A 12,575-nucleotide genomic window follows, 5' to 3' on the forward strand; every position below is an offset into this window, starting at 1 on the left:
CTGCAATTAAATACAATTGTTGTCCATGTTCTCCCGGCCTTAGAAAACGTGACCGTACGTGTTACGTCTTGTTTAACGAAACATGCAGCACCGGCTGCACGTAATGCACAGTCTGGTTTTGCGCATGCGTGAATGTCGATACTATAGTAGCAAAATGCATTGGCGCAATATTGGCGAATAATGTAAATTCATTGTTACATATTGGGTATAAATCAATGCCCAACATTGGTTCGATATTACAGGGTGGACGCTTCGTAAAGCCAAGTAAACGTTACATTAAAAAATAAGTTATACATTCATAAACTTGTAGTAATATTAAATTATTGAACAAAATTCGCTTATAATGCAAACGTTATAATGATTCGGACGTAATGTTGAATGCACATTAACATTAGTTTTATGACCAATATTGATTTTATATTGAAAAAACATTGGCCAATGTATTTCCAAGGTAACCAATATATAGCCAATCTTAACCAATATGAAGCCAATATATTTTGCTACTAGGGTATATAACTGTCATAGATTTTGCTATGAAAGTTTCAACGTATATATGCAATCCTAAAAAATTGTTTAATTACAGTGACAATAATATTAAACCTTGTCAGTCAACTAAAAACGTCGAAGCCGCTTAGAACAACAATACATTGTTTACTGAAGCAGTTCAAAATGTGCAATCTACATCAGCAGAAATTGTAGAACAATTTCCAAATGATCAATTGGTCACGACTCCAAAAAAGACAATACGGTATCCTGGAGATGTGTCAAAGAACGGAATGGAAAATATGACTCCAAAGATATCAGCTACTGCTATTCGCATATTAAAAAGAGCATGTGATAGAAAAACAAGAAAAATTAAACGGTTAAATACTCAATTATTTCGCCAAAAAAAAAGATTGAGAGTATATCTGCCGTACTTGCTGAGTTACGACAAAAGTCCTTTATATCTCCAGACTTTTATGATACCTTACAGGTACTGGAAAACTTACTTAAATTTAATTAGTAATTTTTAGTATTTAATTTTTTTTAATTATACATATGTACTAATATATACATATATAATTGTGTAAAAAATTGCTCAAATTGTACGTCATATATAAGAAAGCATATACTTTGCATGCTTATGTGTTGCATATTATGCCGATAAAATGTTAGTTAAGTATGTAACAGGATGTCGTATTAGATATTTAATACGACATATGTGCCGTCAGAAACGCAACACAATATGCTATCACAACATCGTGCTGAATTTCTGCCGTCACATCATATAATATCAGATCATGTTTTGTCTTTAAGTTTTAATTTTTGTATAATCGTGTATAATTACAGTATGTCACTGATGAAAGTATAATAAAAGAAATAGAACGAGGAAACGTGAATGGGAAGTATTCAATTTAACTACGATCGTTTGCGTTAACATTGAATTTCTACAGCCCTAAAGCATATAGATATGTTCGCCAAGTTTTTAAAAACCGGTTACCAGCTCCATCAACAATACGCTCTTGGTACAGAAATACTAATGGAGATCCAGGATTTTATCAAGATGCAATTAACATATTAAAAAGAAAATGCGAGGCAGAACCTGACAAACAATTATTTGCATGCCTAAGTATAGATGAAATGCATTTACGAACCGAAGTACAGTGGAGTAATTCGAAAAAACGTTTTATTGGGTATGTAGATTACGGAACTGTTTTCGAGTATGAGGAAAATTTGCCCATAGCAAAAGAAGCATTGGTTTTACTTACTAACTGGAATAAATCAACGCTGGAAGATTCCAGTTGCATATTTTTTTATAGCTTTTCTTACAGCCGAAGAGCGTGCCGAAATGACCAAAAAAGTTTTAGAATTTGTATTTCCGTCTAAAGTGCGCGTTGCAGCTTTAACTTTTGATGGTCTCCAAGCGAACATTTCGATGTGCTTGAATTTGAATGCAAATGTGTATAACGGAATACCGTATTTTAAACATCCCATTACGAATTACAACATTTATATTGTTTTTGATGCAGCGCTCATGCTAAAACTAATTCACAATACTCTAGCATCAAAAAAAATTCTTTTTGACAAAGATGCAAATTGTATTAAATGGGTATTTTTTGAGAAACTTGTCGAATTTCAACAAAATAGCTTCTGCTACTTAGCAAATAAAATGACTCGAAAACATGTGGAGTGGTTCAAAAATAAAATGAACGTGAAATTAGCTGCACAAACATTAAGTGATAGTTGTACTCACGCATTTGAGCAACTCTTAGAAGATAAAGTTCCTGAATTTGCAGAATGTGCTGCGACAGCTAAATTTTGTACAATGGTTAATAATACATTCGACTGTCTTAATTCTAGAAATATTTTTGCAAATGCCTACAAGAAACCACTGTCTCGAGAAACCTCTCAGAACATGTTTCAATTTTTTGAAGAATTAATTAATTATTTTTTATTAATAAAAATTAAAAAGTTAGAACGACCAATAATTGAAACAAAATCAAAAACTGGATTTCTTGGATTTATTACGAATATGTTAACTATGAAGAATCTGTACCGTGACTATATTGAAACGGGTTACTTAAGTTACATTTTATCTTATAAACTGTCACAGGATCATTTAGAAATCCTATTCTCATGCTTCAGAACTATGGGTGGATATAATAATAATTCCAGTTGCCTTCAATTTTCTGCATTATTTAAAAGATTGCTGCATCATAATGAAGTTACATCATCATCAGCGGCAAATTGCATACCTCTTGATGATACTTCAATTTTAACAGTTTTATCTGGAAAAAAATTACCAAATCCACTGGAAGAATGTGAAAAACTAAATAATGACAGTATTGATGTAAATTACGATATAGATAACATGTCCTTACATGTCATAAAGTCAATATTAATGCACACAACCGAGTACATTGCAGGGTTCGTTGAAAAACAAACTTTACAACAGATTAAATGTAATACTTGTTACGAGTTATTAAACGAATGTAACGAAGTATCTTCATCATTTATACAAAGAAAAAGTTTTGGCTTTTTGCGATATCCTATAGTTGATACATTAACAGTTATAAAAGCTGCAGAAAAGATATTCAATTTGTGTTGATTACAAGAGAAATTAAAAATGAAAAACATTTTACAAAATATGATATTATTAACTTTAAGAAACATTGATTTTTTACTAATATTTAATAATTTTCATAGTCATGTAAAAGATATGGACTTCATGGAAAATCATAAGTATTTGTTAGTTAAAATTATATTAAACATTTTTTTTAACATAAAATTGCATTATTATGGTAAACAAAGTACATTAAATGAACACAAAACATTTGTAAGGCACACACTAACAAAAACAATAATTTTTTCTGGCCAGTAACATAAATAAGATTTATTGCCATATATATATTTTAATAACTATTATGTATATGTATATGTACAATTGCTATATTGGAGAAGGAAGAAACGTGGGAACATATATGGAAGGAATATACAGGGTGTCCGAAATATTATTAGCAATATTAAAACTGTGGGTAGAAAGTTAAATTTGGAAACGAAAAGTCCTTTACGAATTTGTAAAATTCGTAACCATTATTGAAAAAAAAATTAATTTGTCTAGCGCAAGAGCGACAAGGAAGCTGCGCGTGAGTGAGCGCGACAGGCGAATGGTTAGGAATGGCGCCGTCGCCTGTCGCGCTCACTCACACGTGGCTTCCTTGTCGCTCTTGCGCTAGACAAATTAATTTTTTTTTCAATAATGGTTACGAATTTTACAAATTCGTAAAGGACTTTTCGTCTCCAAATCTGATTCTTTACCCACAGTTTTAATATTGCTAATAATATTTCGGACACCCTGTATAGATTGGAAAAACGAGAATAGTTGGGAGGAAATGGTGGAGGAAATTCTGGGAGGGGAAGGAAGGGGGATTGATTGGTTGGAAAATTTGGAAAGAACAAGGGACAAAAATAGGAGTGAATGAAAGTATGAAAGAAAAAAGCGTCGGAAGCGGGGGTCCAAAGATAGAATTTAAGGTAGAATTAAGGCAAAATAATATAAAGAATGAATGGATGTGTGATCTCTCTCTCTCTCTCGATGCGTAGGTAATAGAATAGGAAAAAAGCGTAGGATATAAGTTTTACTTTCAGGAAACGGCTGTAAGAAGAAAGAAGACTATAAAAGTAGAAATAGTTTAGAGATAAGAATGAAGTTTTAAGATATATTTTATGAAATTGTAAGCAGAAAATTGGGGAAGCGAAAGTCCCGGTGTACCTCCGAGGAGAAAATAAACACCTTATATATGTACAATTGCTATATATTTTATTTAAAAAAACTGTTGTAAAACTGTTGTAAACAATAATGTAAAAATAATATTTAAAAAATGTTTCTAGTTTACCTAAAAAAAATCTGATTAACTTTTATATAATCCAAGAATAATTTTAATTGGTTTATTAGATTTTTTTAGTATTTATATAAGCCAAGAGTAATTTTAATTGTTTTTTAGATTTTTTCTATCTTTTGTACACTTTTCAGAAAATTAAAATTTTGAACCCTTTACATTTTTCCCCATTAATATAACATTACGACTGTGGAATTTCCTGGCCTTTTGGTATTTGGTGGCGCTGCAACTCGTATAGATGTTGGATACAAGACTCTCTCGCTTACTTCAATGGGAAATATAGTAGGACTAGCAGTCTATATATACATAGTCAAAGCGTTGAACTGCCTTCGGTAGAGATACGTCCGCGAACGCTAACAGCATCGCGTCAATCGTCTAGTAATGCTGCACTCGTGCCTGCGTGCGTAATTCGAGATTCGGAATACCTTCGATTACATAACTTATAATTTCCGCTTCAGGCACCGGCACTCGATTTGCAAGGGTTACTTTATCGTGCAAATAGTCAGCAAATATCTCGCCGCTCTGCCACGTCCGGGTCTCAAGTTCCCGTCGCAAGACTAGCAGGTCTGATCGTTGTCCGTACATTTTCTTGAGCTCTTTCAACAGATCTTCACAACTTAGATCGACGCAATCACTCCGGGAGTGGTACCATTTTAACGCTCATCCTGCCAGGTGGTTGCATAATATCGCCTTTGCCTCATAATCGTCCAGAGCGTAAGAAGCGAGCAACTTTCTCACTTGCTTCTCCCAGCGTTCAGAATCTGAACAATTACCGTCAAACTCACTAATTAAGTCTTTTAAGTCTTTCCACTTTCGTCCGTTTGCACCGGTACGCGCGCTTTCTTCGCACCGTGGCGACATCCGTAATAACTCGCACTCGCGTCTTAATAGCTCGGCCTCGCGAACTGCCAAATCTCTCTTTTGTCTTAAAAATTTGTACTTCAGGAGAATGGACGGCGGGGCTGGGGACGCTTCTCCAGCGTTGTGCCAAGCCTCGTCTCCGTGTTCATCGGCCGTTTCAGTCGGTGGGTTTTGCGCCTGCAATTCTTCCGACGGGACTCCCGCATTCAGCAGACGTTTCACCAGCTCGAGTTTCGCCCCAGACGAGGGCAGGTTTAACCCTTTGAGTTTCTCCTTCAGCTCGGCTACCGTGAGCGTGCTTATTCTCGTACAAAATGCTTAAACTTCTTCCGTAAACGATCGCTAACGTACACGGAATTCACATAAAAAGATCCTTCGTACGATCTCGGACTTAAAGATTTCTCGCGCCCGAATCTTAACGTAATTAACATAAACTAACGAGACTCAACGGGATCTATCTCACTTCTGAAACTGTAAGGGCACGATAATTTAAGAAAAGAACTTTATTTCATCTGACTCGTACAAAAGCTTTCGAGAGACTGACTGTCGCAGAAGAAGCTCGCATCAAGCTCGATTGGTGGGGAGAAAACAAAAATCGCGCGGGCCGTTTCGTAAAAGTCGCTTATCGTCGGCGGCGACCAACACCGAGTTTGTTATCGCTTCATCGGTCACGGCTTCCCAATAGTTTATTTCAGATAGCGTATTTATTACAAATAAAACACGAATGTGTGTGGAATAACCTTAATAATTTTCATGTTTATGAAAATTTAAGCTGCGATATTATGCATGACTTATTGGAAAGCATTTATCGTTATGATATGGCTTCAATTATACAAAAGTTTTTACAAAATAAATATTTTTTATTAACAACTTTAAATTCACGAATTAAATTTTATTTGTACCCCAATTTTGAAAAAAATAAACCGCTTCCAATAAGTAAAAAACATTTGGTAAATGGCTGCATTATCGTTTCAGCATCAGAAATGCTATGCTTGGTTAGAAACTTTCATTTAATTATTGGTGATCTCATTCCCAAAAAAAAAATAAAGTTTGGCAATTTTATTTAATTCTTAAAGAAGTAAATAACATAGTTACTTCTACGCAGATATCACATAAAACGTTACTTTACCTAAAATATTTAATAGCTGAACATCATGATGCATATCTTGTTTTATTCAACTCACGTCTAAAACCCAAGCATCACTTTTTGTTACATTATCCTAATATTATATCAAAGATTGGACCGCTTACACATTTATCATGTATGCGTTTTAAAACGCAACTTAAAGATTTTAAGAGGAATGCTAGTAATATTAGTAGCAGAAAAAATTTACTGTTAACATTGGCCAAAAAAAAATCAATTACAATTTATGTATAGATGTATGTCAAAAGTAGGTTTTTCGGACAGTATAAAGATTGGACAAATTTTCAAAATTGACGCTAAGTGTTTTGTACTTTATTTGTCAAAAAATTTAAATAAATATTATGAAATTTTTTGGTTTGAAAAAAACGGAGTAGAGTTTAATAAATATAACATAATTTTTGTTGATATCGTAGATAATGTTTCAATGTTATTTAAAATTACTGAAATTTTTAATCATTCTGAAAATAATTTAGATTGTATTTTTATTTGTGAAGAAATGAGAGTTATTCAGTTTGGTTTGCACTAAAGCTTACGTTGTCGAACCTTCAAATAATTATAATTATTTTTTTTTACCTCAGATAGAATGTTCTCTTCCATTAAATATAAATATTATAGAAAATGTAATGTACGTTAATACTATAGTAAAATAAGACACTTGTATTATGAAGTGTTAGGTATTTATCAAATAAGATACCTAATGTATTTTTGTACAATAAATATAATTATATTATACAACAAGAAGATAAATGTCTTTGTTGAACAATAGCAACCTTTTATACAGCTAATAATATAAATTGTAATAAGATTTAATAGTATTCAATAGAATATTAAATTATAAAAAGAAGAGTATTAAATACTCTACCGAAAATAAATATATTAAAAAAAAAAAAAAATTTTTTGTTTCATAAAAAGGTAGATTCAAACATATAATATTAATTTTTGGTTTAACGCTAAAATATTCTAAATAATCTAATTTTCTTGTCAGGTGAATAAGATAATAACATTGAAATAACTGTAATATATGTTTAACAGTAAAATATTTAACAGTTGGAAGAAGATGATGTTATGATCAAAATAATTATACCGTATTCTTGACATAACTATTATAATATTGAAGTAAATTTATCGTATTGTTGATATTTGAAAATACCAAATTTTTCATGGAAGATTAAATATTTCTGCTTATATATGAAACATTGATGGCGTTGATTGGAGTATCTAAGGATCCATTTGAGACTACTTTTTTTCTGTGTAGAATAATATTAATACAATTAAACAATAAACCGCTCGCGACAATTTATTTGCTCTTTTTATAAGCAGGTACTATTAAGTTTTTCGTTAAAGACTTAGTTTACGGCATTTTGCTAATAAAGAAGGAAGGGCATTAAAATCAATAATTTTATATAGTTAACTTGGTACAGTTCTAACTAGTAACGTAAAAATCGATAATTTCATATAGCCAACTTGGGTCGGACCTTGCTGGTAATTGCGTGCTATTGTTTTAAATATAACAGTTTAAAAATAGATTCGGTATTTAGTTACATCGTATTGCATAATGCTTAAATTATTTGTAAATTATTTATGCATAATTTAAAAAGATTAAAATTTGTCAACATGTGACAGTATTGTACAAACGGAAATATCACGATGTAAACTTCAAATCATGAAATCAGCATTTTGGGACAGTCGTTGAGAAGTACAAAGCGTCGCCACTAAGCGGCGTTGCTTTCTCGCATTTAAAATGCATTTCAGCCAGAATATAAACAGGCTTGGTAAGACGCCCAATCGTCGAGTTTTCGACTGGTATATGATACTCGTAATAGTTGGATTTCAATTCTTCATCTGATTATTAACAAATTGATTTTAAAAAATATATTTGAGAGACCTCCGTTATAGATGGCAGTGATGAGAATTAAGGTTGAACAAGAGTGAAAGTAGCAGCCTCTGGCGGCAGGTCAAGTATGAAATCATATAATCCATTTTATGGCATTTAACATTTCCACAATCAGAAAAACGAATAAATCGTTATTATTAATTGGGCGAGCGATCCCTTCCATTGTCTCAGCAGTCTGCAGCATAACGTGATATAAATGTTTTAATTCCTGAACAGATTCAGTTTGCATTTTTTTGCAGAGAAGTTATTGAAGAAAAACAAGAGCGAACAAACCTGTGTGAACCTGAAACTCGACTTTTAAAAAATTAAAAATTGATAACGTGGTTCGATTGTACTCGGTTTGTACTCGTTTGTACCACTTTTTATCTTGTTTGTACCTTAATAATTAAAAAAATAAAAATTAATTAAAAAATATCAAAACTTCATATTCAAGATATTTTTATTTTCTTATTATCACTCGTTAGAGAATCGTTTAAACCCGTTTGTACCACCCTGATTTTCGTTTGTACCTCAACCGGTTCGATTGTATCAAATTTTTAATTTTTTAATTAACGGTAATTTAAGAATTTCGCTATTTTTTGAGATATCACGAAACGGTAAACGGGGTTCTATTGCCTCTTCGCTTTTTTACAGACAGCACCGATCGAAGCTCAATTACTGAGTTTACAAAATGGTGGAGATCGGTAGCCAGCGGGGGCGCCCGATTGCAAGCTCAGAGTGTAGGCGCCCAAAATCGGGCGTCTCCGCTGGACTACCGATCCCCACCATTTCTTAGAGACAAGCTAATGCGACGCGATCGTAAACTCGGTAATCGAGCTTCGACCGGTGCTGTCTGTAAGAAAGCGAAGAGACAATAGACGTCACAGTTCACGGAGTTATTGAGCTGAGAATAGTTTCGAGCGCTGTATATAGCATTATAAAAACGACTACTCGATTAAAACATTAATTGTCACAGTCGGTGACGGTAACAGAAGCGCGGCCCATCGCATGTATGCGAAAAATTGTTTCGACGGCGTAAATCCATAAAAAATTGCAATTTCTACACCGTAGATCAGTTTTGTTTGACGTACGAGTTTTGCGAGGCCTGCCGTCTTTTGTAGGCCCTTGATATCATGCACAGCTATACCGATCAGCAAATTCATCAGCACAATCGTGACGAACAAAAGAAATAACACAAAGCAGAGCTGGGCTGAAATTTGTAGCAAGATCCAGGAAGTTTCTCCAATACTGTCGTGAAAAGGAAGGCCCCTTTTTCTCGAATGAAAAGAAGAAGTCGTCGAAGCCTAACTCGCCAGTCATCATTGCCAAAACTTTAATGAGACCTGTATCTGTAGAGCTTTTTATATAAAATTCGTATGAACATAAATTAAATTACGTACGGCTAATATTGAACGCACCTACATTTATATCACAGTAATGAAACGATATCTCATGAGTAAGATTTAAGCAGAGAATAAGAATTAATTCTTTATAATACATATAATTATTTATGATGTATCGATGTTGCGTTTCACGAATTCCAATTTTAAAGTCTTTTAGCATTTATTAATCTAATTTAAAATTTTAATCGACTGCGTGGATCTCTTTACAATTTGTCACATTGCCAAGTTACAATATTATTTATTTATTTTACCATTGTGCATTTTTATAAGTTCTTGAAGAAGAATATGATTTTTCTCACAAATCTCTAAGTTCTGCGATGTTTTTTTTTAATTTGTTGCAATCGTGCTGCAATGTATCTCCGTCAAAGCCACGACAGCGATGCGCGGCTACATCAGCTTTGAGAACAGTTTTTGTAGCGGCATAAGTTTTTCTGTGCGAAAAGGGAAAATTATTTTGTCCCTCTCTTTCCTTAGCTACTTTGTAGGCGGCAAAGAGAACTTCACGCGGTAATGTCTTTTCTCTGGGATTGAGAGGGCGAACTATCAGAACGGTTTGTAAAGGTGACGGTAACAGAAGCGCGGCCCATCGCATGTATGCGAAGAATCGTTTCGACGGCGTAAATCCATGAAAAATTGCAATTTTCATATCGTAGATCAATTTCGTTTGACGTACGAGTTTTGCGAGGCCTGCCGTCTTTTGTAGGTCCTTGATATCATGCACAGCTATACCGATCAGCAGATTCATCAGCACAATCGTGACGAACAAAAGAAATAACACAAAGCAGAGCTGGGCTGAAATTTATAGCAAAATCCAGGAAGTTCCTTCAATACTGTCGTGAAAAGGAAGGCCCTTTTTTTCTCGAATGAAAAGAAAAAGTCGTCGAAGTCTAACTCGCCAGTCATCATCGCCAAAACTTTAATGAGACCTGTATGCGGACTGCTGAACCATTTGGAACGTGGAAATATCACGCAAAAGCTAACTGTAAAACCTATTAATAGGCAAGCGTAGACTAAAAGTAGCTTAAATACTTGTGCTTGCACACTAGTAAACACAGCTACATAAGCACCAAACACTGGTAGCTGTCCGACCATTAACATCAGATTGCTCCAAGCACAAAGCACACCGAAAGCGCCTAAGTAACTTTGCCAGGTATATGTTTTTCTCGTGTAGATAAAAGAAGTAGCAAAAACGTTTAGTATCACGCATAACTCAACCAGATTTTCCACTTGCGTAAAGAATTGTTTAACTGATCGGTAACTGGGAATGACGGTAAATTTGCGACAAGCCTCGAGTATAGTAAGCACCATCAACGTATACCACTGAATCTCGAGCACCGTAGGATGTTTGTAAAGAAAACCATAAATTCCAGTTGCGTTCGCGCATAACGATAAATTATGTATGTAGCCCTTCGATTTGTTGTAACAATTATGAGCAAGAGCAATTATCACCCAACTCGTAAGAATCAGCACGTATATCAAGTAGAATAATAATCTGACGGCATAATATTTTTGAATATTGTGCCACTTGAGATAGAGAAAAGACTGGCATAAAGGGTGCTCTAAAATCTCCTTGTAGCCCTCCTTTACGAAGGTGTTGAGATAACTAATTTCAGGCGATCGATTTTGTCAATTCCGCCAATGTTGCAGCAACGGACGGAAATCTAATTGTAATTCGAGCTTGCCTGCAATGAATCCCTGTCGACATTAATTCAAAGGCTTTGTCCAGTTTACGCTCAAATACGTCTAGTGATGTAGGAGTTTTACGTAGAACGATAGATAGGGCACTATTCCCACCGATAGTCCTTGCAGTAAGATCCGCTTCATGTTTTATCAGCAAATTGACACATTGTGACAACTCATTTGAGGCAGCAATATGTAATGGCGTATATCCGTACTTGTCAGCCTTATTTACGTTCGCCCGCCACTTCAGCAAAAGTTTGGTAATTTTATCGGTTACTAAAGATTTGCCTAAAGCCAGATGCAGAGGTGTCCGAGCCTCGTAGTTCTCTACGTTAGGATCCGCGCGACCTTTTAATAAAATTTCCATGCATTTTAGCGAATGCGAACGAGCGGCTAAATGTAGAGCTGTATCCTCGATGGTTTTTTAATTGAAGATTAGCATTTGCTTCAACCAGAAGGGCCAAATTATCTGCACAACCTGCCTCTGCAGCCAAATGCAGAGCAGTATCTTTCTTTTTAGTAAGTAAATCTACTTGACAACCAGCTTTCAAAAGTATTTCTAAACAAATTTTATTTCTACCGTCAGTTGCATGATGAATAGCTGCATATCCATCCTGATCCAAACGAATTCAATTCTTTGTTATTCGGCGGTTACAAGAAATTGTTACTTGAGATTCTATAATTGAGTTAGTAGAAGCAGGACCACTTAAACTTTCTAAGTTATTATTGTTATTCAGAGAAAAATGATCTCTGTCGCAATTAACATGTAAAATTTCTGTTTTCTTTGAAAACACACAATGGTGTAATGATAAATACCTTTTATAACTATAAAAATTATTAAAAGTCAGATCAGTGTGTTGACTAATCTTGTTGTCCTACCAGCACCAGGAATCACAGAGGTACGATATGTGGAAGAAATTTTGCGACTTCATGTGTTACCAATGAGTCGTCGCATAAGAAGAAATTTTATTCTTATGCAAGATAACGTACGACCGTATATTGCACGCATTACCCGCATATTTATGGCAGAAAACTCGATTAGACTGCTTCCACATCTTGCAGTAAGTCCAGATTTAAACCCCATAGAAAACGTATGGGACATAATGGCTCGTAGGTTGCGAAATTTAGCAAGACAACTTGTCAATCTTGACGATTTAACACAAACTTTAATTCAAATCTGGAATAACATTCCACAAGAAGAAATTAGAGCTTGTATTAATATGAGTAACCGATTA

At 34.3% G+C, this 12,575-nt stretch overlaps 1 pseudogene; it reads right to left on the bottom strand.

Moving 5' to 3' along the window:
* Positions 1 to 5,039: 5,039 nt before the first annotated feature.
* On the bottom strand, positions 5,040 to 12,442 carry LOC139109899 (transient receptor potential channel pyrexia-like; annotated as a pseudogene).
* Positions 12,443 to 12,575: the final 133 nt, after the last annotated feature.

Source organism: Cardiocondyla obscurior, linkage group LG02 (assembly GCF_019399895.1).
Source record: "Cardiocondyla obscurior isolate alpha-2009 linkage group LG02, Cobs3.1, whole genome shotgun sequence".
NCBI lineage: Eukaryota > Metazoa > Arthropoda > Insecta > Hymenoptera > Formicidae > Cardiocondyla > Cardiocondyla obscurior.